The following is a 26791-nucleotide window of genomic DNA, read 5'->3' on the forward strand; positions in this document are numbered from 1 at the left end:
GTCGAATGGCCGTGGGCAGCAAAGGCCAGGTGCTGAGTCACGGACAGTTGCCACTGTGGGTGCCCTTCCCAATTGTTTGAGATGAGATGATGTGAAGCGGCTGTGAAACGCCCCGGCGTAGAGGTCGCGATATAAAACAAATACACACGCACGCATAAAAACCGCCGAAGAGTAATCATTATGCAGGGCAATTATCACTTCATGTGGAATATGATCACATCATGGGACCTCCTTTGCCAGTACCAAAATATGAGAATAGGGTTTCCCCTTTTTTCTGGCAACAAAACAGGTTTTGAGATGTTAAAACACTTAACTGAAACCTTTTACAAGGAATCACGTATGCGTTAACCACAATACTTGTGGTCAGAAAGCAAACAAAAGACATACTCTGATAATTATATATGCATTGTCTTTGAAACTGATTGGTCCACACCAGAGACAGCTTTCTTGCATTCTGACCACAAGCATTGTGGTCAATGCAGACATGGTTCCTTGTAAAAGGTTTCAGTTTGGTGTCTTAACATCCCAACACCTGTCTTGTTGCCAGAAAAAAAAAAGGGGGGGGGGAAACCTACTCTCAATATGATCACACTTAAAACTATTTACATACGCAGGCGTCTCTGATGAGAGCGGGCCGTTTCGCATGTGCGTTCGGGTCATTCCCCCTCTCTGCCACGTGGGGTCAGGCTTGATCCACCGCGCATCAAACATTCCCAGACAGTTGCCACCCCATCGTCGCGAGAGCTAAAAGTGGTAAATGCCATCAAACGCATTACCACGCACCGTTGGATACAGAGCTATGGCCACGGGCGCAATGTGACAAGCATTTATAATGCATCCCTCCTCCCCGCCCCCAGAAAGTCAGACGTTACCTATTTGGGTTAAGTTATCGTTTCGTTGGGTGTCGAGAGGCGTGAGTGGAGCTATATATACAGTACAGTACTCAATAGTGGGTCACGTTATACATTTAATTCACATCTCATTGACCAATATTGTATGAAACGAATGCGATTATATCTACGCATTTAAACCAAACGAGGGTCAATTTATTTACAGTGCTAAGTTAAGCCACTGCTGGATGAGTGCCTGTCTCAGCATGCCATGTCAGTCGTAGGGCGTTGTTTGACCATACTTCACCACGTTGGTCGATGCGGGTTTGGTGAAGTTGAGGGTGGCCCAGGACCAGATCATCAATCACTCGCCACTGATGTTAGCCGTCGTTGGGAATCGAACCTAGGTTTCCAGGCCCATAGCTCAGTGCGTTAAACAACTACGCCACAATTATGACAGTCGTGTACAGATTTTCACAAATGGGAGAATATATGTAAATACATTTCATCGCAGTATTTGGACAGCGCAGATTGGTAGGCATTAATATCGTAAACGTAACTATTAATAACACAAGAACGTAAATCCGCGGCTGAACCAGCAAATCTGGTTTTGGCACGAGATTTTTGAGATTGAACACCGGATTTTATGATAAGCATCACTTGTTATATAAACGGTAACAGCCCATAATTCCATCTAATTTGACCCAAATTTTACATCCTGAATTGTGCCACAGGCGCCATGGTGGCGAGATGTTAACCAGCTCGCCTGGTATGTAGGAGGTTGTGGTTTCGATTCCGATCCTGACGCCTGTACGGTATATTTGGAGTATTGACCTAAAACTTTCGTGCCTGCAAAAATAATTTTTCTTTGTTTCTTTCGGTCAAGGCACATATACAGAAAAAAAAATAAAGTGAATAAAAATGATCAAAATAAAATAATATAAACATTAATGTAGACTGTAACCTGGTTCTTAATCGGAGTGAGTGTATTGACAGTCTATAATGTAGACTGTAATCTTGGTTCTTAACCTTGGTGGTTGTACTGGCAGTCTATAATGGAGACTGTAGCCTGGTTATTAAATTTGGTGAGTGTACTGGCAGTCTATAGTGTAGACTGTAGTATTGGTTATTAGGCTGGGTGAGTGTACTGGCAGTCTATAATGTATACTGTAGCCTGGTTATTAAACTGAGTGAGCGTACTGGCATTCCACCAACAGCCTCGTTACAAAAATGAACATTATCATCACTGATTCAGCTTCATTAATTGAACAGACCAAACGGTTTTCCTTAAAACCTATCTGCTGCTAGACCACCCAGATTATATGGCTTACCAAATATCCATAAAGAAGGTACACCCCTTCGTCCCATCGTCTCCACCATTGACTCACCCACCATCAAACTGTCCCGATATCTGTCTGAGACCTTACAGCCATTCACTGGTAAGACCACCTCCTCTGTTCTTAACTCAGCTCACCTGGTATCGTCAATTAAGGACATCTCATTATCCCCAGGTGATTTGCTCGTTAGTTTCGGTGCCCGATACCATTGCAATCATACTCCAGGTGGAGTATGTATTGCCTCACCAATACATACTCCACCTGGAATGGAACATTCTACAAACAAACTGAAGGCACCCCAATGGGTTCTCCCGTATCTCCGGTTGTAGCCAAGGTTTTCATGGAAAAATTTGAGATGGACGCCATCCAGGCATCCACTCTACGCCCGTCCTCGTGGAAGAGGTACGTGGATGACACGTTTGTCATCTGGCCACATGGCCGACCGGCTCTGAACCAATTCCTCAACCACATCAATTCCATACACCCAGCCATCAAATTCACCATGGAGGTAGAAGAGGATGGCATGCTATCATTCTTGGATGTCCGAATCAAAAAGAGACCAGATGGCTCAATGTGCCTTTCTGTCTACAGGAAAGTAACCCATACTGATGCCTACCTAAAACCTGATTCCTACCACCATCCATCCCAGAATAATTCCTTCATCAAAACGCTACACCATAAAGTTCAATGTATCTCCGACCATGAACACCTAACCAGTGAGGTCAAACACGTACACCAAGCTCTCAAGTGGAATGGATATTCTGACTACACAATCCGCAAAGCCATCACCTCAACTGTGAGGAAGGAGCCATCTGAGGATACAATCAAAACCATCACCTTGCCATACATAGGGGTAACCAAAATATTTCCAAAATCATGAACAAACACAAGATCCAGGTCCGATTAACACAGTACTTAAAATTCGTGATATGATCCCATCTGTGAAGGACAAGATTCCTGACTTGCAATATCCCGGCGTCTACAAACTAAGCTGTATTTGCGACATGCCTCGGACCGTGTTCGTAAGTATAAGGCAGTTTTGAAACACGGTAGGAACAATACTTCTGCCGTGGCTGATAATTATTTTAATGTGGCTGGCTCACACGAAATAGATTTCTCTAAGACAATGGTACTTTGCAAGCCCACTGGCTATCAACAAAGATTCGTTCATGAAGCCATCCATATATACAGACACAATTTCAACCGAGAGGATGGTTTTCAACTCAGCAATCATTGGAAAGATGTCATCAACCACTTTGGGTCGTGACTTGATTTGTGTTTTCTTGTCGGGGGAGCACAGCTTAAGCCATGACTTGATTCGTGTCGTTTTCTTGTTGTCTTGCCCCAGGGCACACGTGCCCCGTCCACTTCGTTCTGACACGAGACGTTTTGTGGCACTGCATGTCCCGTGCTTTACATTGGTGCTCTCTGACCCCAGGGCACATATGCCCCGCCCACTTCGTTGCACCGCATGAGCTTTTGCTCTTGTGCCACGACCATTTTTGAAACCTTTTTCAGCGGTTGCCTTGGGTGACCAAATCCCTCTTTCCTCCTGAAGACGATCGCTTGTGTTGTGATCGTAACGTCGTGGTTTTTGTTTTTTATCTAAAAAATGTATTACTGAAAGAACCAAGAATAAGTCTACATTATAGACTGCCAGTACACTCACTCAGGTTAAGAACCAGGCTGCAGTCTATATTTTCGACTGACAGTACACTCACCCAGCTAAATAACCATTGCTACAGTCTACATTATAGACTGCCAGTACACTCACCAAACTTAATAACCAGGCTACAGTCTACATTATAGACTGCCAGTACACTCACTCCGATTAAGAACCAGGCTAGTCTACATTAATGGTTTTGTTTACATTTTTATTCACTTTAATTTTATTATTTTTATATCCACATGACTTTACCGAAAAACCAAAGAATACATTTTGGAGTTTGCATGTCTCTCTTCCTATGGTCGCATAGATATATCCCCGGGTCTGCTGGATTTTGCCTCCGTATTTAGAAACATGCGTTTAGAATGGTTGGCTGAAAAAAAATATTATACATCATAAGCCACTGCGTTGAGCTATCATCAGTGGCCAGGTCGCTTCTGAAAAAATAGCTATATAGAAAGCTCAGTGGGCCTTACCTGGTAAAAAAATATATACTTCAGCAGTTTTGTCTTGCTGTGGTTGTCCCACCTGATGACGATTCCTTGTGTTGCGATGAAAACGTCGTGATTTATTATTTTTCTACCTACGTGACTTTACCGAAAGAACCAAAGAGTATGGATTCTTGCAGTCACGAAAGCTTAAAATCAAAATAGTTTTAGTTGTTTAAAGATTATGTATCCTTTCAGATCTCTCGCCTGGTGTAAGAGAACGGCCCACAGAAGCAGATGTCAGGGCGCTACCTCTGAGACACCTTCAAGTGATGTGTGGTATACAGTTTCTTACAGTTTTTAACCAACTCGTGAACAAACAAAAACAACCTGGGCGTTCCACTCTTCAACGAATAGTCTCTATTCATCCCACACAGCGTGTGACCCAATCTCGTAGGCTTAGCTTTGTTGGGTTTTTTTATATGTAGTCTTTCAGTTTGTTTTACAGCCCCATTCATTTGTTTGTGAACGTGGATCGGTGGGGGGGGGCATCTCCTCGCCTGAGTCACCCAGCACGCTTCATCAATTGGTGTTCATTTTTTGTTACTGTTGGGAACTGTGAAATGTGCTTGCCGTTCGATGACTTCTTGAGAAGCCGTGGCGATGGAGACTGCGGTTGAGAGCAGGGGAGAGTGTGTGTGGGGGTTGGGGTGTATTTCAGTGATCCCCCGAGGAAGTAACAGTGCACGCTGTTTATTTAAACAAGGGAGAGCTGGTTCTGTCTGTTTTTTGGAGGGTTAAGCTCTTTGTTTTAGGGATGCCATCATCGACCCATTCATTCATCCAACTTAATGTCCGTTCATAACAGCAATGCAGGAATTTACATCCCTTTGCCGATCCACTTGATGGACAAAGACCTTCCCACGCAGTGTCGATGATGTGGCTTGTTTGACAATACTTCACGCGTCTGGTCAGTACGGACTGGTGAAGAGTGAGGGGTAGGGGCTGGGACCGATTCAAATGCCACTGATGATGTTTTCCATGACCGGCAATCGAACTCGTGTAACTGCACCAGCACTTCACCGTGTTATTATTGCCATCTAGTGCCGGATTATCCTAGTTGTAAAAGTAGCATATGCTACGGGTCCCGCACTTTTAAGGGCCCCGCGCTAAATGCTTTCAAGCTATCAATTCCGGTTCAGTGATTCTGCACTTGCTCTATTACTATAGTACTATACTGCCTTCAACTTTTATGAACGACTGGGTGGTTAAGGTTAGCGATTTGTCGTATTATCTGGCTGTATAGCAAATACAAATATACAATTACTGTACTTTACTCTGCAAGTAAAACAAAATGTGTTTTAATATTTTTATTTTATTTAGGGCCCCTTTGCAACATATGCTACAGGCCCCGCACTAGCTTAATCCGGCACTGTTACCATCCACTCTTATCATCTCGGTGGCGAGATGTTCACTACATCGTCTGGTATGCAGCAACTCGTGGGTTCGATTCCGACTCTTGAGTTTGCGTGTCTCCTCGTGGTCGCGTGGATTTTTCTCCGGGTCTTCCGAGTTTTCCCCTCCACATTTATAAACACGCGTTTAAAGTACTCGGCTGCTATACATTTCCGCATGATAAGCCACTTCGTTGAGATATGATTTGTGGTCCAGGTCGCTTTTGAACAAACAAAAAAACCACAGCTATATCGCTCAGTGGGCCTTACCGGGTTAAAAAAAAACATAGATTAATAGCAAATAAATATTTTTTCTCTCTTCATTATTTCTCCCTCCAACCACTCCTCCCCGGTAGCACAACAAAGACCCAACTCACCCAACCCCTAACCCCACCACTCCACATCCTTGCATTTCCTGCCCTTATGTCATACCAGCAATTGTGACACATACAGTAGAGCAATCCACGACGGATGGAAAGCATTCATCCCACTTGACCTTAGGACACCCATTGGCTTTAGTTTCGATCTCAGGCTTGTCCACCACCACCACCACCACCTACACACACACAGAGATCATTGTAATATTGCATAAACGAAACCGTGAATATATTTTACTGTGTGCATATCCGTGATCTGCTCTGAATGTCTTAGGACATCCATTGGCTTTAGTTTCGATCTCAGGCTTGTCCACCACCTACACACACACAGGGAGATCATTGTAACATTTCATACACGAAACCGTGCATATATTTTACTGTATGCATATCCGTGATCTTCTCTGAATGTCTTAGGACATCCATTGGCTTTAGTTTCGATCTCAGGCTTGTCCACCACCACCACCACACACACAGATCATTGTAACATTGCATAAACGAAACCGTGCATATATTTTACTGTATGCATATCCGTGATCTGCTCTGAATGTCTTAGGACATCCATTGGCTTTAGTTTCGATCTAAGACTTGTCCACCACTACCACCACCTACACACACACACAGATCATTGTAACATTGCATACACGAAACCGTGCATATATTTTACTGTATGCATATCCGTGATCTGCTCTGAATGTCTTAGGACATCCATTGGCTTTAGTTTCAATCTAAGACTTGTCCATCACCACCACCACCACACACACAGATCATTGTAAAATTGCATAAACGAAACCGTGCATATATTTCACTGTATGCATATCCGTGATGTGCTCTGAATGTCCCCCACCCTCTCCCATTGCCAGCGGAGTGCATTACACCCGCAGCACCACAGCGTGGCGAAGTGCGCGTCTCATCACGCAGCCCTCTGCACGCCGATCCTGCCTCCTCCTCTTCCTCCTGCTGCTGCTCCCCTACACACAATGCACAGAAGACATCATCCGCATCGCGCATAGACGGAGGGGCGGGTAGCCCAATCTTTACAGCTTCAGCAGCAGAAGCAGCAGCGTTGAAAGAAGACATCTCGACATTCAGACGGGACAAAGTCGGGTAGCAGTGAGTGCACACACACACACACAGCGGTGGGGAGCTTCACGTTAACCTCTCCGTCGATGAGTCCTTTCGGGCACCGCCTCTTGTTAAATTGACAGAGACACACACACACCACCAACACCAACACTCTCGCAGGACAATGTCTACCGTCGACTCGTCGGATGAGGACAGCAGTAGCTGCAGCAGCAGTGGCCAGGCGTCGGGATCGCAGTCGCTGTCGGCAGGGGACACCCTCCCGTGGAACCTGCCCAGGCACCACCGCATGAAGAGGAAGGTGGCCACGGATGGGGTGCTGGATCCTGCGGACAGAGCTGTGATAAGGCTTGCCGGTAAAAGGGGTCTTCCCATCTCTTCCCTCCTCCTCCTACCCCCCCCCCCCCATACACACACACATACACCCCCATCTCTCTTGCTCTCTCACTCAATCTATCCCACCACACACACAAAGTCTCAGCATCGTTCCACTCATGGTATGTGTGCAGTCTGGTCTTTAACGCCGTTCATGTGTGTATGTGTAAGACGACGATTATCTGAACCGGTCATGGGCCCCCTATGGGTCGAATCAGCCTCGAATGAGTACCTGGTGTGGTGTGAAAACATCTCTGGTGGGGAGACAAAGGCGTGCGGGCATGGGTTTGCTGGCCACCCATCTACTTGTGCTGCCATGCCCGGTCTTCATAGGTGCTGCTTGCCAACATCACTTGCCACAACAATCTGTTAAGGCTACATGGGGGGGTGTCTTTGTGTGTCACGTGTACAGTTGCTTCACAATGTGTGTGGGTTGTGGATCATGAAGTCACTGGACATCATCATATGTCATGTGTGTGCCCTATACGGTGATATGATACCGCCCCCTGAATTGATTCGGTGGATAATTGGTTGTGAACGCATTTGGGTTAAATATAATTTGCATGATGTAAATTACAATGTATTCTGAACACACGCACGCACAAAAACGATGTTTGGTTAATCGTATAATTAGGTAGAGTGTTTTTAAATGTCCATTACACACGGTGGGACACTTTGTGGCGTTGTGGACGCACATTCGAAATCATTTGACGTTAGCGCCACACACCGCGTTTAAAAAAAATTAAAATGTATGGCATCGTAGAAGCGTAACTATGTCCTTTAGTGGACAAATTTATAAACAGTGGCCGTGAACACAGGCTCGTCAACGCAATGTTCACAGTCATTATTTGTACAAACCACAGATACAGTTTGCTATTGTCTGCATCGGAAAACAAGTTGTCTGTCTGCTTGACATTCAGGGCAAGCGCCCATCAGTTCGCGTGTTTTTCTAAACTTCACAGCGCCTTTTATCCTCGAAAGTGGCTTCAACTTGGCACTGAAGGCGCGATATATAACGGGTTTGTTAGTGTATATGTACACAAAACAAACTTTGGATAAAAAAAATAAACCCTTTGTTCAATTTGAAGCCACCTAGCAAATTAGAATGTGTATTTATACTGGAGGAATCCAATAAGCTGCCCCCCTGGTGCTGTATAATGGCTAGCATGTAGATGATCGTGGGTTCGATCTCCAGGCGTGGCAGATAAAACAGTGGGCACGTTTCTTAGCCTCGTGTCTACACAGAAATATGAAAAAAATGGGTCATTACTAGTTAAAGCAATCGGCAGGTCAAGTGTGGTGGGGCAAGGTGTGGGTATTCCCACCTCCTGCAAGACGGCTAGCGAGAGTGGAAGAGTAGGCCAAATTCCTTCTCGAGGAAGGGCTCTCCCGTTGAAGTCCTTCCACCAGCAATGGCATAAACAATACATTTCAGGGCCGTACCTTTACTTTTTACCACATCCATAGTTTGCTGCGTGAATGCAATGCAATTTTTTTGGGAAAATTTGATTTCTCGTTTCAATATTTGATTGTCAAACTGATTTTTTTTACTATAAACTTTTATCATGGCACATCATGAATTCATACTACTTAAATGCACTGAATATTGGTTCTTTAGCCATTAGATTTCTTCATCGCAACGTTATACATAAACTAGCACAGTACTAAAAATTTACACGTCTTCAATATTTGCTGGCTAAAGTTGTACCTGCAATTTATGATGCCTGCAATGTCATCCTTTGTTCAGCGCCGCTGGTCATAAATGATTGGTAAACCCCCACGCATATACAGTGTGTGTGCCCATCCTGGTGGACTGCAAAATTCAGGGCACGTAAAACGTCAAATTCATAATGTATCCCAAGTACTACTGTACAACCCAATAGCCCGTAAAAGTCAACAGCCTGGAAGCAACAACACACATTCCGGGAAAACGATTGCAAAGGGACTTTTGAAGCTTTGGTAAATGACGGCGTATGCTTAATCCTGGGATATCCTTTGTCATCTTAATGCATGACTTAATTTTGGCCTCTGATTTTTATGGGAATTTGCTGTGAGCCTGCCTCTGCAATCCCCCCCCCCCCCTCCATTACAGTAGTTTACATCAGAATTTTTTCTCATTCAGAACATGCTGTCTTCCCAACAAAATTAACAATTTTGTGGCCCACAAATTCAATGGGCCTGTACCACAAACTATAAGATAGCATGTGAAGTAGTCAAGTGGTCTCATACATGACACCATGAGCAAAATGTACGATGATTTAAATACGTGGCACCCTGGTATTCGGCAAGTAATGACCAAGCCGGAGTGTGACTTCAGTCCGAAATCTCACACTACAGCTGTGTTCTTCATTGCAAGGCCCCTGGTGGCCTTTAGTGCGACCCCCAACAAAACAGAACTGTGAAAACACCCCCATCACCGTGCCGTCAAACCCCAATGGTTTAGAATTTGTGGCGGCCCTCACACTGATGTCGTATCGGCGAAAGTGGCCCCCCCTCTCTGAAAATCAGTGTAGACCACGAAGTGACGCCACTGCTGTGAGCTTTCGATTATTCGCCGGCCACATACCGACTATAATCACCCACTCCACATCGATCAGCCCCCCCCCCCCCCGCCTTATTACCTACAATAATGAGCCAAGAATGTCTGTGTGTAACGCTCGTGACGTCACTCCACGTCGACCAGCCCCCCTCATTAATAATCATGAACAGGTTACGTCCTCCACATGGACCCCCCCCCCCCCCATCATTAATAATCATGAGCAGGTGAGGTCACTCCATATGGAGCACCCTCACCCCTCATTAATAATCATGAGCAGGTGACGTGACTCCACATCGAACAACCCCCCTCATTAATAATGATTGTAAGGTGATGTCCTCCAAATGGACACCCCCCCCATTCATAATAATTAGCGGCTGACGTCACTCCACATGGGGGGGGGCGAGGCGCCTCCTCCCCCCTCCTCGGCGTCAACTTACAACCCTCACTACAAAGGCAGAACCCTCACGTCACGCGATCTCCGCTATTGAGACATCGAAGTAAAAAGGACGTCGTGATGAACAAGAGATTATAACCTTAACACATTCTTGCGGAAGGAGCTGGTAGGAACGTTGGGTTGCTCGGTCAATGGCCAGGGTCAACGGCGGCGTGGTGTATTCCGCAAATATGCCCGACTGTGAGTGTGGGCACAAGCCGGCGTGAGTAGGTTAAACGTTGAGTTTTATAAGGGCACCACGGGGTGACCAGCCCCTCCCCACCCAGCCCCACCCCTCCCACCCAGCCCCACCCTCCCCACCCAGCCCAGCCCCTCCCCACACACCCTCCCCACCCAGCCCCTCCCCACCCTCCCCTCCCCACCCAGCCCCTCCCTCCCCACCCAGCCCCTCCCTGCACGACGGGCACAATAATCCCCTGTGGGCTGGTGTAACCAGGATGTTCCTACCAGTATGAAATAGGTCTGTGTCACCGCGACCTTACAAATTGCACTCGAATGGATGCAATGAATAGCACGTCGCGGTCTGCTTTTCGCTTGAAAGTTTCAGATTTACTGAAATGCACCCGTCCTTGGACGGGCAATAGGCTGGTTTCAGATATTTATCAGGCCACTCCTGAAGCGGTCCACTGGCTCACCAGCCTCAGCATGAACTCGCAAACATTGCTGACCAACCCCCTACCGTACAACAGAATACACTTCACATTTCACATAGTATAGTCATAGATAAACGTACTGTGACCAAATGGCTCAGATCACTCTGAGCAATCTCACAATATCTCAGAAACCAATCAAGCATCAACCTGGCGAGCACTGGGATGGTTGTCCACTAGGGTTTTCCAGGTCTTGTCGGCATGAGGCTACGAGGTGGACAGGAGGTGGCGGTGTTTTATAACGAAGTGTTCTCCAATATTCAAAACACTTATCATGGGTATAGTAGTAGGTTTTTACCCTTTCAGCTGGTAAAAAAACTGAAACCTTTATACAAGGCATCATGTTTGCAATAACCACAACACAACAGTCAAAATGCAAACAAAAATAAACAACTCTGATGATGATAATGATATGCACTGTTGTTTCTTTTTGTTTGCATTTTGACTGCTTGTGTTGTGGTTATTGCAAACATGATGCCTTGTATAAAGGTGTCAGTTTTTGTACCAGTTGAAAGGGTAAAAACCTACTACTATATTTTGCCACTGGTAAAGGAGATGTCTCATAGTGTAAATACTTTTCATGGGGTTGCCTTAACATTCCAACACAGTCCCCTCCCGAAAAGAATGTTGACCCTCAGTGATTTCTTCATCGATAATTGACATTGGAGTATTATTATTGCACAAGCTGTATACTGGAATATATATTTATATCTTGGTTTGAATTATGTAAAATGCTGTTCACGCCATATTTAACACAACCACGTTATTGCCAACAAGCACATTATATTTGTACCTCGCAGTGTACACATGCAGCGTTCTCGTCACTCCACTGCTGGATGAGGACCTCCCCATGCCATTGTGGGTCATGGGGGGCGGGGGGTATTTGACCATACTTCACCAGTGCGGATTGGTGAAGGAGGCGAGTATAGCCGTTGGAGCATAGCGCAGTACAGATAATTTATTTTTGCTGCACTACACCGTGTTGATAATATAGCCCTGGAGCAGCCTACAGCACCTGTGTATGCATGATGGTCACCCATCCAAGCACCGCCCAAAACAATTTTTTTATTTTACCAGGTAAGGCTGACTGAGCTATATAGCTCTTTTTCAGAAGCGGCCTGGCCACAGAGGATAGCTAAACGAAGTTGCTTATCATATGGACATTTATAGCGGCCAAATACTCATAAACGCACGTTTCTAAATGTGGAGGGAAAAAACTGGAGTACCCGGAGAAAAATCCACGCGCCCACGGGGAGAACATGCAAACTCCAAACATACAGGCGTCGTAAGGGTCGGGATCGAACCCACGACTTCCTGCATACCAGGCAAGGTAGTTAAGGTCTCGCTACCGTGGGTCCTACTCTAACCACTGTCCAGGGGGTTCGATTCGAATCTAGCAGCCACCCCGGTTAATGCTGCTTCATAGTGGACGTTGACGATCCTCCGACGTCATTCGCAAGAGTAGCCCACTATGTGCAGGCGTCAAGGTCCAAAGTTGCAAAAAATCGAAAATTTCATCGCAATTGGGATTACATGTGCGTTAAAATTTTCGAATTTGGCTAATTGGGATTGCATATTACGCACCATCGCAATCATCGCCCTCTACTGACAGACTGCGCCAGGTCACTCTCGCAAATGGGATTACCTAGACTCTTTTTTGAGTTCTCACCTGGTTTTTTCAAATAACCTTTCAACTTGAACCCATCCAAGCTTCCTAAATCCGACGAGAGCAGGTGCAATGCGAGTGATCTGATCACACACTCGCCATCTTATCTCACAATGCGATAGGATACGTTTACAACGGACGCTTTCCTGGGTAAATAATCGATATTTCAGCAGAGTATTATTGCTGTTTAGCTTTTTATATACATCACTGAGCAATATAAAACATTGGGTGGGTGGGTGAGACGCTGCTGGACATTGTAAAGACGCAGCTGTACACACAGTACACACAGCATGGGGCCCACATTACAGCGATTACAAGTACACACCCGTTATAATCAAATATGCACCGTCCCTTTCTATCTGCGGTTTTTTTTATTTCCATGTATGTTGAACCACAAAGCGATAAGAGGCCCAGGTCGCTCACAGGCACGATGGCACCAACCGGCACCTCGATATCCCATGAGCACGTGGAGTTTCCAAGTGTCCATGTGGGGACGCTAGAGAGACGCGTTAAAAACAGTCACGCTTTGTGTCCTGTCCTTGGATTATATCAGAATTCTAGATTTGAAGCTTTCGTGACTGCAAGGATTCATATTCTTAGGTTTTTTCGGTAAAGTCACGTAGGTAAAAAATTAAAATTAATAAAAGTAAAATAAAAATAAAATAAAAATCACGACGTTTCGGAGGCAACACAAGCTTCCGTCTTCAGGTGGAACCGTCACAGCAGGATTGCTGTTTCAAGAGTCTTATTTTTATTTTACTTTTATTAATTTTAAATTTTTACCTACGTGACTTTACCGAAAAAACCTAAGAAAATTATATCAGAATCACAATAAGTATTTATACTGGAGGAATCCGATGAGCTCTGAAGCTATTTTTCACAGAGGTCCCGTCGAGGCGGGTCAGAACGTTACAACAACAAACAGCACAAAAAGCAAGATAGGAGCGCAACGTATAGGAACGGTAAACAAGTCACTTAAAAATATATTCAAATACCAGGCAAAGCCCACTGAGCTATGAGCTTATTTTTCAGAAGCGACCTGGCCACACATGATAGCTCAACAAAGTGGCGTGTCATGTGGAAATTTATTGCAGCAAAGTAATCTCAGTGTTGCCATTTGGACTGTTTTATGAAAGGGGGCATTGTGAGCAAATTACTCCCGTGGAAATGTGACACAAGCATTCACGACCGCACTGTCAAACGTGGTGTCCTGCTTTACCGACAGCGATTATTATTGTGACGGTGGCATGAGGATTTCATATTTGGGGTACCATCTGGCTGCCACATGGCATCACCAATCGGTTACTACTGATAGGTGTAAAGTATTAATTGGCTGATGTATACTGGACACACGTAGGCCGTTTGTCACTCCACTGCTGAATAATGGATACTATCTCCCGACGTCACTCAGGCAGTGAGGGTTTTGTGACCATACTTCACCATGCTGGTCAGTGCGCTTTTGGTGCAGAAGAGCGGTAGTGTGGTGGTTAGCGCACTGTGCCACGACCCGGGTTCGATTCCTGCTCACGGCTAACACCAGTGACGATTATCTGAACTGGTCCTGGACCTCCCCTATGTCCACTCAGCCTCAAATTGAGTACCTGGTGCGATGTGTAAACATTGCTACTCGAGATATACAGGTGGTCGGGCGTAGTGCTGGTCACCCTCTTGTACCGTGCCGGCCTTCATAGGTGCTCGTTAACAGCACTTGCCCCAACAGTCTGTTAAGACTATTCGGGGGATCTTTGTCTTTGGTGCAGAAGAACAATGGAAAAAAAATTGCACTGCCCTCTAGTGGTGAATGGTATGAATAGTATTCACCACCCCGAGCACTATCCAAGCAAGAATCCTGCTTAGCTTCTTGAGAATGACGTGATTGGGCACATTATAGGTGAATCGGTCATAATGTCCATTTATTTGGCAGCAGCGTTAGCATACAGTTTGTCACGTGTAAATGAAATGGAGGTATTTTGAACCTGACATGAATTATACATTAAACTCCCGCTTTGGAGGCGAAGGTTAGTGTATCAAGTCAGTTTGTAAAACAACATAACCTGCTGGACTGCCAGATGACCAGGAATTGGCAGTACAGCAATGGGGTTTGTGAACATGTTTTTTTTTTGCAGACCTAACGAGTTGTGTCTTCTGGTATGCTTTGTTTTTCTACGGTTGTTCAACGATAACCGGCAAACTTTCAGAATTGATTAACGATTCAGAAAGCTCGGAACCGAAATTAGTAGGTTTTATAGACATTTTTAGAGATGATGCACTCATTATCACAACTTTCAAATCGCACGGCGGCAGGCCTATGGGGACATATATTGGTGTCAATAAATGGCAAAGGTTCGGCGCTGGAGAAAGTCACTAGAGCTATGCGCTTTTAAATCTAAATTGAAAACTAATTTCTTGAGAACTGCTCTTGGTGTTTAGTTTGTTGTCCTTCCCTGCACCTCCGATTAGCACGGTTGGTAAGCGTATGGTGCAAAAGAAGTTCAACATACGTACACGCTCACACCTCTGCTTTCGGAAGGTCCAGGGAAACTCAGTGGGCATATGGAATATTCTTCCGCACTGATCAGGATATGTTGGAAGAGGTGGGCGTACCCACAATTTACCCCACCACAGAGACGGTGGGATTTAAGAAACTTGCACCATCGTTTCAACTTCTGGCACCATTGTGTCAACTTCTGGCACTATTATACGGTTCTAGCTCCCAGCATTTCTCAGTAAACAGGTAGACATGTTCAGTTTATTTCCGATATTTTTGTCGATACCCAAAACCAGTAACAGTTTTTTATTGATTATTTTCCACGTGGTTTCCAGTAATGCAACCCCCCCCCCCCACCTATTTTAAACAATTAAACACATATTTCATAAATCCGTATACTGTACTGGGATATGTATCACCATATTTGACTATTAAATAGTTTGAACACCGTGTAGTATGCACACATGTTGCAAACATCTTTGACTTTGAAATGTATCGCAACGTCACAAGCGTTAAATTTAGTGCTGAATATTGACCACCGTAAAATGTGGTATGTCAAGGTGCAACGTTTATTGCACTTCCAGCGTGCTTATTCATTGCAGCCTAAAGTGTTGAAAATAAGTTGCATTCTGTGACCTCTCATAGCCTGTGGATGTACTCCATAAGGTAGTTTGTGTACGTGGGTCATGTGTATGGGGGGCGGTGATGCAGTGGTCATGTATGTTGAACTTCTTTCGCACCATACGTTAGCTAACCGTGCTATTCGGAGGTTAACTCGGTGACCGGATTTCACGGCCGCAGTGACGAATATCTGAACCAGTCCTGGGAATTCCCCTAGGTCGACTCGGCCTCAAATGAGTACCTGATGCCATGTGTAAACATTGCCACCAGGGCAGCGTTCTTCACTCATTTTCAGAGGGGCGGGGGGGGGGGGTCACTTTCGTCGATAAGACATCATTAGTGTGAGGGTCGCCACACACATTTGAAACCATTGGGGGTTGGCAGCATGACGATGAGGGATGGTGATGTTTTCACACTTTGTGTATTTGTTGGGGGGCCGCACTAAAGGCCACCGAGGGCCGCCAGTGGCCTGCGGGCCTTGCGATGAAGAACACTGCACTAGGGAGACAAGGGCGGCCGGGTGTAGTGTTGGCCACGAACCCCCACCGTGTGTCAATGCTGGCCTTCGTAGGTGCTCGCTAGCAGCACTTACCCCAACCTATGTTGAGGCTATACAGGGGATATTTGTCTTTGTATCATGCTTACAGCCCTTTGTCCATCCACTGCTGGATGAAACCCCTCAGCACGTGATGGCGGTCTGTTTGATCAGACTTCAATCGTCAGAATGGAATTGTGAAAGTTGTCCAGGACTGAATCAAATATCACTCGCCACTCATGTGAGCCCTGGCCGAGATTAAAACTCTGTTGAAAATGGTGATAATACCGTTACATGGTGCACTATCAAATGTCGGGCCATTCCTGTGAATTTACTCATTTCTTTTTTAACAAACGCATATTAAACATGTTTTGGCTGGCAAAGCAACGTATTTTACATCACTTATCATTGCACTATCGGCGTGTATATGCCGGCTGTTTTCATCTGTCACGTTTGCATGTATCTCCATAAATACACGCGGGTATTCCAGTGATGATCATGTATCACAACCATGTAGGTATAGTGTTACACCGATGTACGCATATCTGTGCACCGTGTAGCACACGTGTGCACAAATACCTGCGCAGACGTGTAGTCTTATTCTCTCCACGACAGTATTTACTGAATGAGGCCATTCGGCCGAAACGTCGAGTTATTTCTTTCGTGCTGAGTGACAGTATAAACCACCTGTTTTTTAATCAGCCAGTTTGCTTCTCGGTTCACTAAAAGCGACCGTCGAAAGCTCATCCTGACTGTGATTACCTGCAATACGTGCATACAATACTGGCACGTCCAGCTTGCTCTGCGTATGGGGGAACAGTGGCGTGGCCAGCAGATTGAGAGCACTGCACGATGATCCTGTATCGCTCCGGATGACCGCTGCAAAGTATGATCTTGAGTTTTGATTAGTGTGCTGATCTTTAAAGGTGCATTGAAAAATGTTGATACTCCTACTGATACTCCTGCTGTTATGGAGTGACTCAGACTGCCAGCTATGGCTGCAAAGTTTGGTGGTACATGTTATGGATATCGTTTATTGTTACATTTGAATCACAGTTCCTATGATCACTGTTACATTGTTTTTATAGCTTTATTTTGGTGATTTCGAAAACTTTTGACTTAGCCATATTTGTTTGTTGTAGTACAGAGTTAGACTGATGACTTTAATCTAAATTGTCTTATGGTTGTTCTTGTTTGACTTGCATCCCACTGGGATTTTTGCACACAGCGTTGATATATGGTGCTTTTTCTGGAAGACTTTGCTGTTTTTTCCTGGATTTTTCTGTTGCGCGTCGTCACTTTAAGATATTTTCTTGTTCATCTTTTTGTTTGTTGCGGTTGCACCCGATTCAAGAGCCGCATGGCTCACAGGGCTATACCTAAGCACGTTCCTTCGGAGTGGGCAGGTAGGAACTTGGTTGGACAGCGCATTCGTGCGATCCGTGTTGGATACCGTAGTCGTGTTGGAGGTTGTAGTATGCACGACAGACAGATAATCCCTGGTAGGCAGTGTGCAACCTGTTGTTCCTACCTGTATAACTGCAACTGAACTGAACCTGAGTTCGATCCCCAGCCACGGCCAATCAACCATCTGTGGCGAGTCACACGAATCCCTACATGCCACCAAACCCGCACTGACCGGCGTGGTGAAGTATGGTTAAATCCCCCCCCCCCCCCCATTACCGACACGGTGTAGAGATTCTAGATTTAAAGTTTTCGTGACTGCAAGGGTCCATACTCTTTGTTTTTTCGGTAAAGTCACGTAGGTATAAAATTAAATAATTTAAATGTTATTTATTTTAATTTTATTTTTTACCTACGTGACTTTACCGAAAAAACCAAAGAGTACGGTGTAGAGAGGTCCACATCCAGCAGTGAACTGACACAATACTGCGCTGTAAATAATAATTATAAACAGTGGCACCACGTGATGGTATGCGAGCATCGTGCATATTCCGTGCAGTGTAACCGACAATTAGTGTCCATGACCTTACAAGTCTCCAAATTAGCGTCTCCACAAGGCATGATTACGCAGCATTGACAAAAGGCTGTACGTAATAATAACTATACATAGATCTATTAATGTGTGCGTACGCTTACTGTGTACAACCCGCAATCAGTGTTCACAACAATGCCTAAAGGCATCCCCCACCAAGTCGTGAATTCGGATGTCGGCCAAAACCGCACTCCTTGCCGATGACAAGGAATCAACAACACGAAATCCAAACAGCCTCCACTCAAAACCCAGGGCTCTCAATCCTCGGAGAGGCACCACCGACACACAAACACACACAAAAAAACCCACCCCCATCACGAATCCACACTGCGGAGAGAGAGAAGCATGCGGAAGAGGGCAGCAGAGGACGTCACAAGTCAGAGTGTGTTTCCGCCACGAAAAAGCTTCGCTTTGTGTGCTGCGGCTATTACAGGGGGGAGGGGAGGTGCTCCACCAAAAAATCCACACAGCGGCTCGCCGCCCTTGCTTCCTTCATCATCAGCAATCACCTCCATCACCTCCTCCCCTTCCACCCATCCCCTAGGGCAGTAGCCGAGGTCCGTCGAGGACGCGAAGCTCGGCAAAGAGTCGGGTTGGTGTGGGCAGGGCAGTCAGGTAGCGAGAGAGAGAGAGACGGGAGGAGGAGGAGGCTTTGTGGAGTGAGTAGTAGGAGGAGTGGTGGTGGTGTTGGTGGTGGTGGGGGTCACACACACAACCACGTCTTGCGTGGTTCATCTCGCGTAGCTGGTGCTGCTTGGGACAGCGCCACTGTGGAGGCGCGTATGGTGGTGGACGCACCGCTGTTTGGAGCGGCATCATCATCTTCATCATCATCTTCATCATCATCATCTTTATCATCACCACCGCCACGATCATCATTAACCCGGCTGGGGTGACACTCACGAGGAGTGCATGCACATGCGCTTGCGCCCATGGCTCTCCACGCGGACGAGGAGAGGCAAGGAATCCAGGCGTACGAGGACGTCCTGGGGAGATACAAAGGTAATGAAAACCAGCGTCGTCGTACAGAAAGACGCCGCTGGTTATTTCTCATTTGCCGTTCTTCCTCCTTCACCGGGCTGGTGTTTAGTCGTGGGAGTGATGGTGAGGTTGTGAGTGTGTGTCTACACGTGTGTGCACACGTAACTACAGTAGTCACACATGGCATTGTGTCTGTGTGCCTTGTATCGATGTGTGTGCGTGTGCACACACACACACAACTACAGCGGTCACACATGGCATTGTGTCTGTGTGCCTTGTATCGATGTGTGTGCACACGTGTGCACACACACACACACAACTACAGCGGTCACACATGGCACTGTGACTGTGCCTTGTTGTATCGGTGTGAGTGTGTGTACACGTGTGCACACACACATCTACAGTAGTCACACATAGCATTGTGTCTGTGTGCCTTGTATCGGTGTGTGTGTACACGTGTGCACACACACATCTACAGTAGTCACATATGGCATTGTGACTGTGTGCCTTGTATCGGTGTGTGTGTACACGTGTGCACACACACATCTACAGTAGTCACATATGGCATTGTGACTGTGTGCCTTGTATCGGTGTGTGTGTACACGTGTGCACACACACATCTACAGTAGTCACACATAGCATTGTGTCTGTGTGCCTTGTATCGGTGTGTGTGTACACGTGTGCACACACACATCTACAGTAGTCACATATGGCATTGTGACTGTGTGCCTTGTATCGGTGTGTGTGTGTACACGTGTGCACACACACATCTACAGTAGTCACACATGGCATTGTGACTGCCTTGTTGTATCGGTGTGTGTGTGTACACGTGTGCACACACACAAACTACAGCCGTCACACATGGCATTGTGTCTGTGTGCGTTGTTGTATCGATGTGTGTGTGTACACGTGCACACACATACAGTAGTCACACATGGCATTGTGTATGTGTGCCTTGTATCGGTGTGTGTGTGTACACGTGTGCACACAAAAACTACAGCAGTCACACATGGCATTGTCTGTGTGCCTTGTATCGGTATGCGTGTGTGTACGCGGTACAAATGTATAATTTCCTCCTTTTTGTCATATAAAGTAGAATGTAATTGACTGGCGTGGTCACATTGATGACATGAAGCTTCCTTTTGAAACGAAACGGAAGCAATCGTAAAGGGAATGTAAGTTACTTTGTAGGGAATGTGTATGGTAATTATTAATCAACTACAGTATAGGTATGCTGCTGCTACTGTTGTAACTTACTCTACGCTCTCAGTAATTTTTTTAAACGCTGTAATTGTGTATATACCGGTTACTGTACACTGTGTTGTACGTGAAATGTATCAACTATTCAACTACGGAACTGTGTAAATAGTAATACGAAGTTGTATACAGTGCCAATTTAACATACAACTAAAGAAAGTATAATGTTTTAAGTTCACCAGCCTCCTATCTGTGGGACCTTCTGACCCAACAGTTGTACAGCAGCATTTGTTTGGGACAGGTTTCCACGTTACGAGTCAAATCAGCGCAGTGTGAGACCTGGATGAGAGTGTACACAGCATGTGATCACTGCTGAGTTCCATTTAGGACCAACTCCCTTGCCGTGTTGTGTAGTACATTGTAGTAGAGTCCTACAGTTTTGCAGGCCAGGACATCCTGCCATCATGAAAAGCTCACACACAGCCAAGGCACTGCTTTGCATATCCAGGGCAGTGTGCCCCTTTCTTCCTGGCCAACATCTGTGCTGAGCTTTAAATGCCAGCCCAGTTTCCTCCACTTTGTTAGTGCACCTTATTGTTTGTAACTCTGCCTCCTCTCGATTGTGCTGGGGAATTGAATATACAGTTTGCAGTAAAAATATATATAATAGTCCCGCACTCAGAAATACTTGGGGTAGAATTTTCCATTCCCATACTCCGAACGTACGAATACAGAAATCACTGTCATGCGTTTTAGCTGAACTTGATGATGAAAACTAACAAAGAGTGTGCACTCCCTTCTATGGCATGGCTACGAAGCGTGACTATGAACAAGAACGATTGAAATACAGTACGACCGATAAGTATACGTGTTTAACTTTTTCTGCACCGTACGTAACTAACTGCGCTCATCAGAGGTCTGGATAAGTGCACCCAAAAGCATGGTGAGATGAGTGTTTGGAGTTACACTGACACAGAAAGAAACACACGGGTAATAGAAAAGGCGTAGCTTAGAGAAAATTCTAATTGGGAAAAAAAAGTAAAGTGGGCTTGGGCAAGACACGGTCTCTAGAAGGGATGATGATGGCCAGTGGTGAAATGTAATGACAGATGAGCAAACAAAGAAATTTTAAATATCCGCAATGACCTTGCACCAGGAGATGGAGCGATGGAATCGGCTCGTTTGCAGGCGTCGAGAAGATTGTTAAATCCAAGAACTCTGAAATATAGCATTGGTTTGGGGAGAAGCCTTCATCCAGCAGTGGCTTGAACGTGGTTGGTGACAATAATGATTAAATGCATAGTACGTGAATGTTATTGGTGTACATAGCAAAAGGTGCAATTTGTCACGTTTGACTCACACAGGTTTGACATTATTGCTTTATGATGAACGTCGCTACATTTCTCCTGCATCTGAAGCCATGCAACACGTGCAGGCTAAAGGAATGAGAAGGTTCATGCAATAGAGATGCAACCCAAGGGGGCAGATTTGGGGAATATTGTGCAGATATCATACTTGCTAAATATATGAAATTTCACCTCCCACCCCGAGGAGCTAAACAAACAATTTGGCACTCTAAATTTCGATTTTAAGCAGGGATTCATCTTATTTGATTATGTTTTATTTTTATTATTTTATTATTTCCCTTCTACGTGACTTTATCGAAAGAACCAAGAAGATGACTTTGGCACTCGCTTGCACATCCAGAGAAATGCGGCCAAAACAACCGCAGTGCACATCTCGAGATCGCCATAGGTACGATTATTTGAATATGATGACAGGAAAGCAATATTAGTGTTATGATCATTCGCCGTTTCCTCCCTTGCTGCCGTTAGGCATGCCACTTTACCCAAAGCAGAAAGTGCCCTAATATGGAAGGCAGCTCTACATTTTTGTGACGCGATCCTTGCCAAGGAGTTTGAGTCATTAGGTAGGATTCTAGAGGATTTGCGGTCCGTATCAAGTCTAGCGGTTAAACACGTGGAGTATGAGCAGGTGATGTCATTCTGTGATTGGCTGTAACTGCAACTTAGGTGCTGGGGTGGCTATAGAACATTGGGAGGGGCTTTATAATTGTCCTCTAAGCGGATTAAGAAGGCCGACTTAAGTTTGGTTTTATCCTTCAGGTGGTTGGTGTCAAATGCCCTATACACGCTGTACTGTATATGTTAAACGAGTTCTGTATACGTACGACTTGATATACACGTTGTAATATGTCATGTCTTTCGTGATATCCAAAATTGACGGTGGTGCAGTTGCTCACGCGCACTGAGCCACGAACCTCCCAATCTGCGTTCGGTTCCTAGACGCGGGTAATATCAGCGGTGAATATCCGAACTGGTCCTGGGCCTTCCCTTTGGTTGATGGGGCCTTACAATACCTGGTACGACATGTGTGAGACAAAGGCGGCCAGGCATGGTGCTGTCCAGACCCCACCGCCTCATGCGCTGTGCCAGCTGAAATAAGTTCTCATGAGCAGTCCTCGTTCCAACAGTCTGTATGGTTATATTTTGTAGGTTTTGTATGTATATATACATGTCAGTATGTTCGCACAGTAGGCAGCACAGGTGGTGCATCTGCCAGTGTTAGTGCGCCGCACTAACACATAGAAGAAGACCTTGCGCAGGCAGTGATGAAATGGAAACTGACACTATTTGGACACATGTAGGATGGACAGCAACAGGAAAATTGTAAATCTGTTCGGAAAAATGGAAGGAACCGGAAAGAGAGAATTACTTGACGACAGAAGAGATTGGTACCAGAAAGATGTTGCCCGACCTGAGCATATTGGCACAGGACAGAGGAAACTGGAACCAAATGACTAAATGTGTAGTGGACATCTATGGGCTATCTGTCCACAGATCGTGATGATTATAATGAGGCACTGCACTATGTACCCTGGATACCCGAGTTTTGATTCCTTGCCATGGCTAACATCAGTGGCGAGTGATGTTCTGAACTGGTCCTGCCACTCTACCCGACCTCACCAACCCATTCTGACCAGTGCAGTGAAGTATGGACCGACAATGTGGGGAATTCTTCATCCATAAATGGATTGACAAACGGCTTTATAGCTATTTTACGTACACGTGTCCGCGCGTGTAATGTATGTATTTCACAATATGCACAATTTTACCCACTGGTTGATAGTACTTATCTCAAACTTGAAATATGAGAACAGCTACAACTGCATCCACTATATGTAGTTTGCTTATATATGCAGTGTACAGTGCGTTTTCAAGCAGATGATTATGACCTCCCCCGATGGAATCCTTGTTTAGTCCCAGAGGCTAGGAAGCCTTTCAGGTGTGAAAAGTCACCGCTCGGGGTACACGTGAGAGGACTGTCTGTCCATTGTATTGCTCTGTTGTCAGCAAAATATTTATACAATGGTTAGACAGCTCACGATGCAGTGTCTTCATATTATCGGCCTTGCACCATCACAATTTGGGTGAGATTTAATTCACGATGATGCAAATTATTGACTGAAGAGTATCAAAAAGGGAAGTACAAAGGTTAGCCTTGCTTCACCTTGGGTAGCAACATTGTCCGTTTAGATGTCTTATTATTTGGTAGTAATCCACACCTGATTAGCACGTTTGGCTATGTACAGTGGGAAATAAGTTTCACATGCATACAATAACGCAATTATCATAATTGCAGTGTCAACTACACAATTATCCGTTGGTGTTTCACCACTGTGTTGTGTTTGGAAAATTATGCGACATTGCATCTTCACAATAAGACTGAGTGATGGATTGTGGTTTATTTAACTTTCGGCAGAGTTCTTATCACTTCGTAATGAAAGGTAACAGTGTATGAATTGGACTGTATAGTTACAGAGTTAATGAAGTTAGTTTCTTGACATGTTACGCTGTTTGTCTATTGCTGAACTTTCCAGCACTATTTTTACATCACATTCATGGATGACTGTTAAACGTTGTAACATTGTAATTAAACTCAAATCAATTCCATTTTGGTACCTCCTCACTATTTGTGCATTATAAAAAAAACGTGTACATGAACCACTTTACACGTTTGAAATGTCGCCGGACATATGCCTATGGATTTAAAATTACGTTCCGAACCAGCAGCGATGGCGAATTCGGCGGTGCTTTTGAAAATGCCGCACACACAACAATGCACACAGATACACAAACACCTTTAATCCACGCCATCGTTCATTGTGAGGGTGAGGCCTATGGCCATGACTGCTGTCGGCAGAAGATTGAGACCCTCGCGGGACAGATAAAGAGACAACGCTATGGGAAATGCCAGTGAACAGAGTGGCTGTCTGCGGAGGTGTTTGCCGGCTGTGATGAAGGGCCCCTTTCCCGTGTTTTACGTCTGGTTTCCAGGGCTGTGTTTCCATGTTCTCTTTTTTTATTTGGAGGAGGAGGAAGAGGAGGCTTTTGGTAGGGGGGGGGGGGGCTGTGGCTCATGATGGCTGTGGGAGAGAGGGGAGAGGGAGTCAGTCAGAAGAAAAGACCCCACCAGAATTTTGAGTTCAATTCGTCACCCTGCTGACTTCCATTCTCTCGAGCCCGCGGCTTGGCTTTTTTTTTCGAACAAGGAAATTCTAGGGATTGACTTTAATTACAACAGCTGTATTTTAGTTCTCAGCCGGTAGTTTTGGAGGGCGTAGGTTTTTGTTGGAAACCTCCCCGAGACGACAATAGATGTGCTTGCTCTCCCTCCGCCACTTTCAAGGGAGCCGGAGCAGGACCACCCGACGAGCAGACCAATTCGCCGGTCGTCGTCGTGATGTGTGGTCTGAACTGAAGGATCGTGTTAACATTTTAATAGATACGCTTTGGTCAATTCTTCGTTGCTGTCCAAAATCACGACCATTATACACTAAGAAAATGTGTTGTATGTGTGTGTTTTTTTCTGGTTCAGCAGTTCCATTGCTGGATTAAAACAAAAATTCCACCTTAGGACGACCGCTTGTGTTGCGATCGAAACGTCGTGATATATTATTTTTTATTTACATTTTCTACCTACGTGATTTTAGCGAAAGAACGGAAGAGTATGTATATGTGTGTCGGATGTTAAATAGTAATTCTTTACTACGCCGTAGGAGACTTTGCAATTAAAAGTATCTCTTAATTAAATGGTGGGTGCTGCATAAGTGCGACACCCCCCCCCCCCCCCCACTGTTTTTTGCAAATTAACTTTCTCAAGCAAGTTATCTGCATTAAACATGTTTTTTTTTACAAGAAATGACAAATGCGTTCAGGATTGTACTCGTCTTATCATGGCACGGTGATGTTTTGTCGGGAGTTCTGATTTTGACATGGGAAGTGACACCTTACCCAGAAGTCTCTTCACAGCCAGTGACTCTTTTATTTGGAGTGTTTCATTTGGAGTGAGCGCAAGTGTTGGACAAACCAGTGACACTCTAATTTGCATTATGCCGCTTTCTATATTTTTGATTGGCAGTTTGTCAAGCGAGGGTTGGCCCTGAGGACAACTGTGATGAAACGAAAAAAATTCACTTTGCCACATGCATTCAAACCCCCCCTTTGTATGCCTTACCGCAGCGAATAAACAGAATGATCGGCAAAATATTCACGGAAACATTTTTGGTGGTTTTATTTCACGATTGCTTGGATTTTTTTTTATGATTGTTTCTATCGCTTGTCTGCGGGCTACTGAAAGGGAGCCGTGCGTGGCAGCTCAAGTGTTTATGGAAATTGTGTTTTGAATGTTTTAAGTTTTTTTGGCATAATTCTGTTGTCACTGCAGCAACATACAAATGAAGAAAGAACCAAGCCAATATAATATGCAAATTCCGTGTATTAGTGTTATGAAGTATAATTCAATACTCTTTTGTTCTTTCGGTAAAGTCACGTAGGTATAAAATAAATCACGACGTTTCTGGCGCAACACAAGCGTCCGTCATGAGGTTGGGAAAACGCTTTACCGAAAGAACCAAAGAGTATGGATTCCTGCAGTCACGAAAGCTTCAAATCAAGTATTCAATCTTTGTTTAGTGTTGTCCTCTTTCCAGAGGATTGGTAGTGTGTAACACATCCCTCCACGCCCCTCTCTCTCTCCTCTGCCATTCTTGCTCATCGACTAGGTCACCAAAAGTTTAGGTCGAGAACTCAGCCT

General features: G+C 45.1%; 1 long non-coding RNA gene across 1 annotated transcript; it reads right to left on the bottom strand.

Annotated features, from left to right (window-relative positions):
- Positions 1-4979: 4979 nt before the first annotated feature.
- On the bottom strand, positions 4980-18838 carry LOC133344211 (uncharacterized). Its single transcript, XR_009755330.1, has 3 exons — positions 18806-18838; positions 7347-7498; positions 4980-6271 (listed from the first exon to the last, which is right to left on the bottom strand). It is a non-coding gene; the product is annotated as an uncharacterized LOC133344211 (long non-coding RNA).
- Positions 18839-26791: the final 7953 nt, after the last annotated feature.

This window comes from Lethenteron reissneri, chromosome 19, assembly GCF_015708825.2.
Source record: "Lethenteron reissneri isolate LAM-NWPU_2019-01 chromosome 19, ASM1570882v1, whole genome shotgun sequence".
Classification (NCBI taxonomy): domain Eukaryota; kingdom Metazoa; phylum Chordata; class Hyperoartia; order Petromyzontiformes; family Petromyzontidae; genus Lethenteron; species Lethenteron reissneri.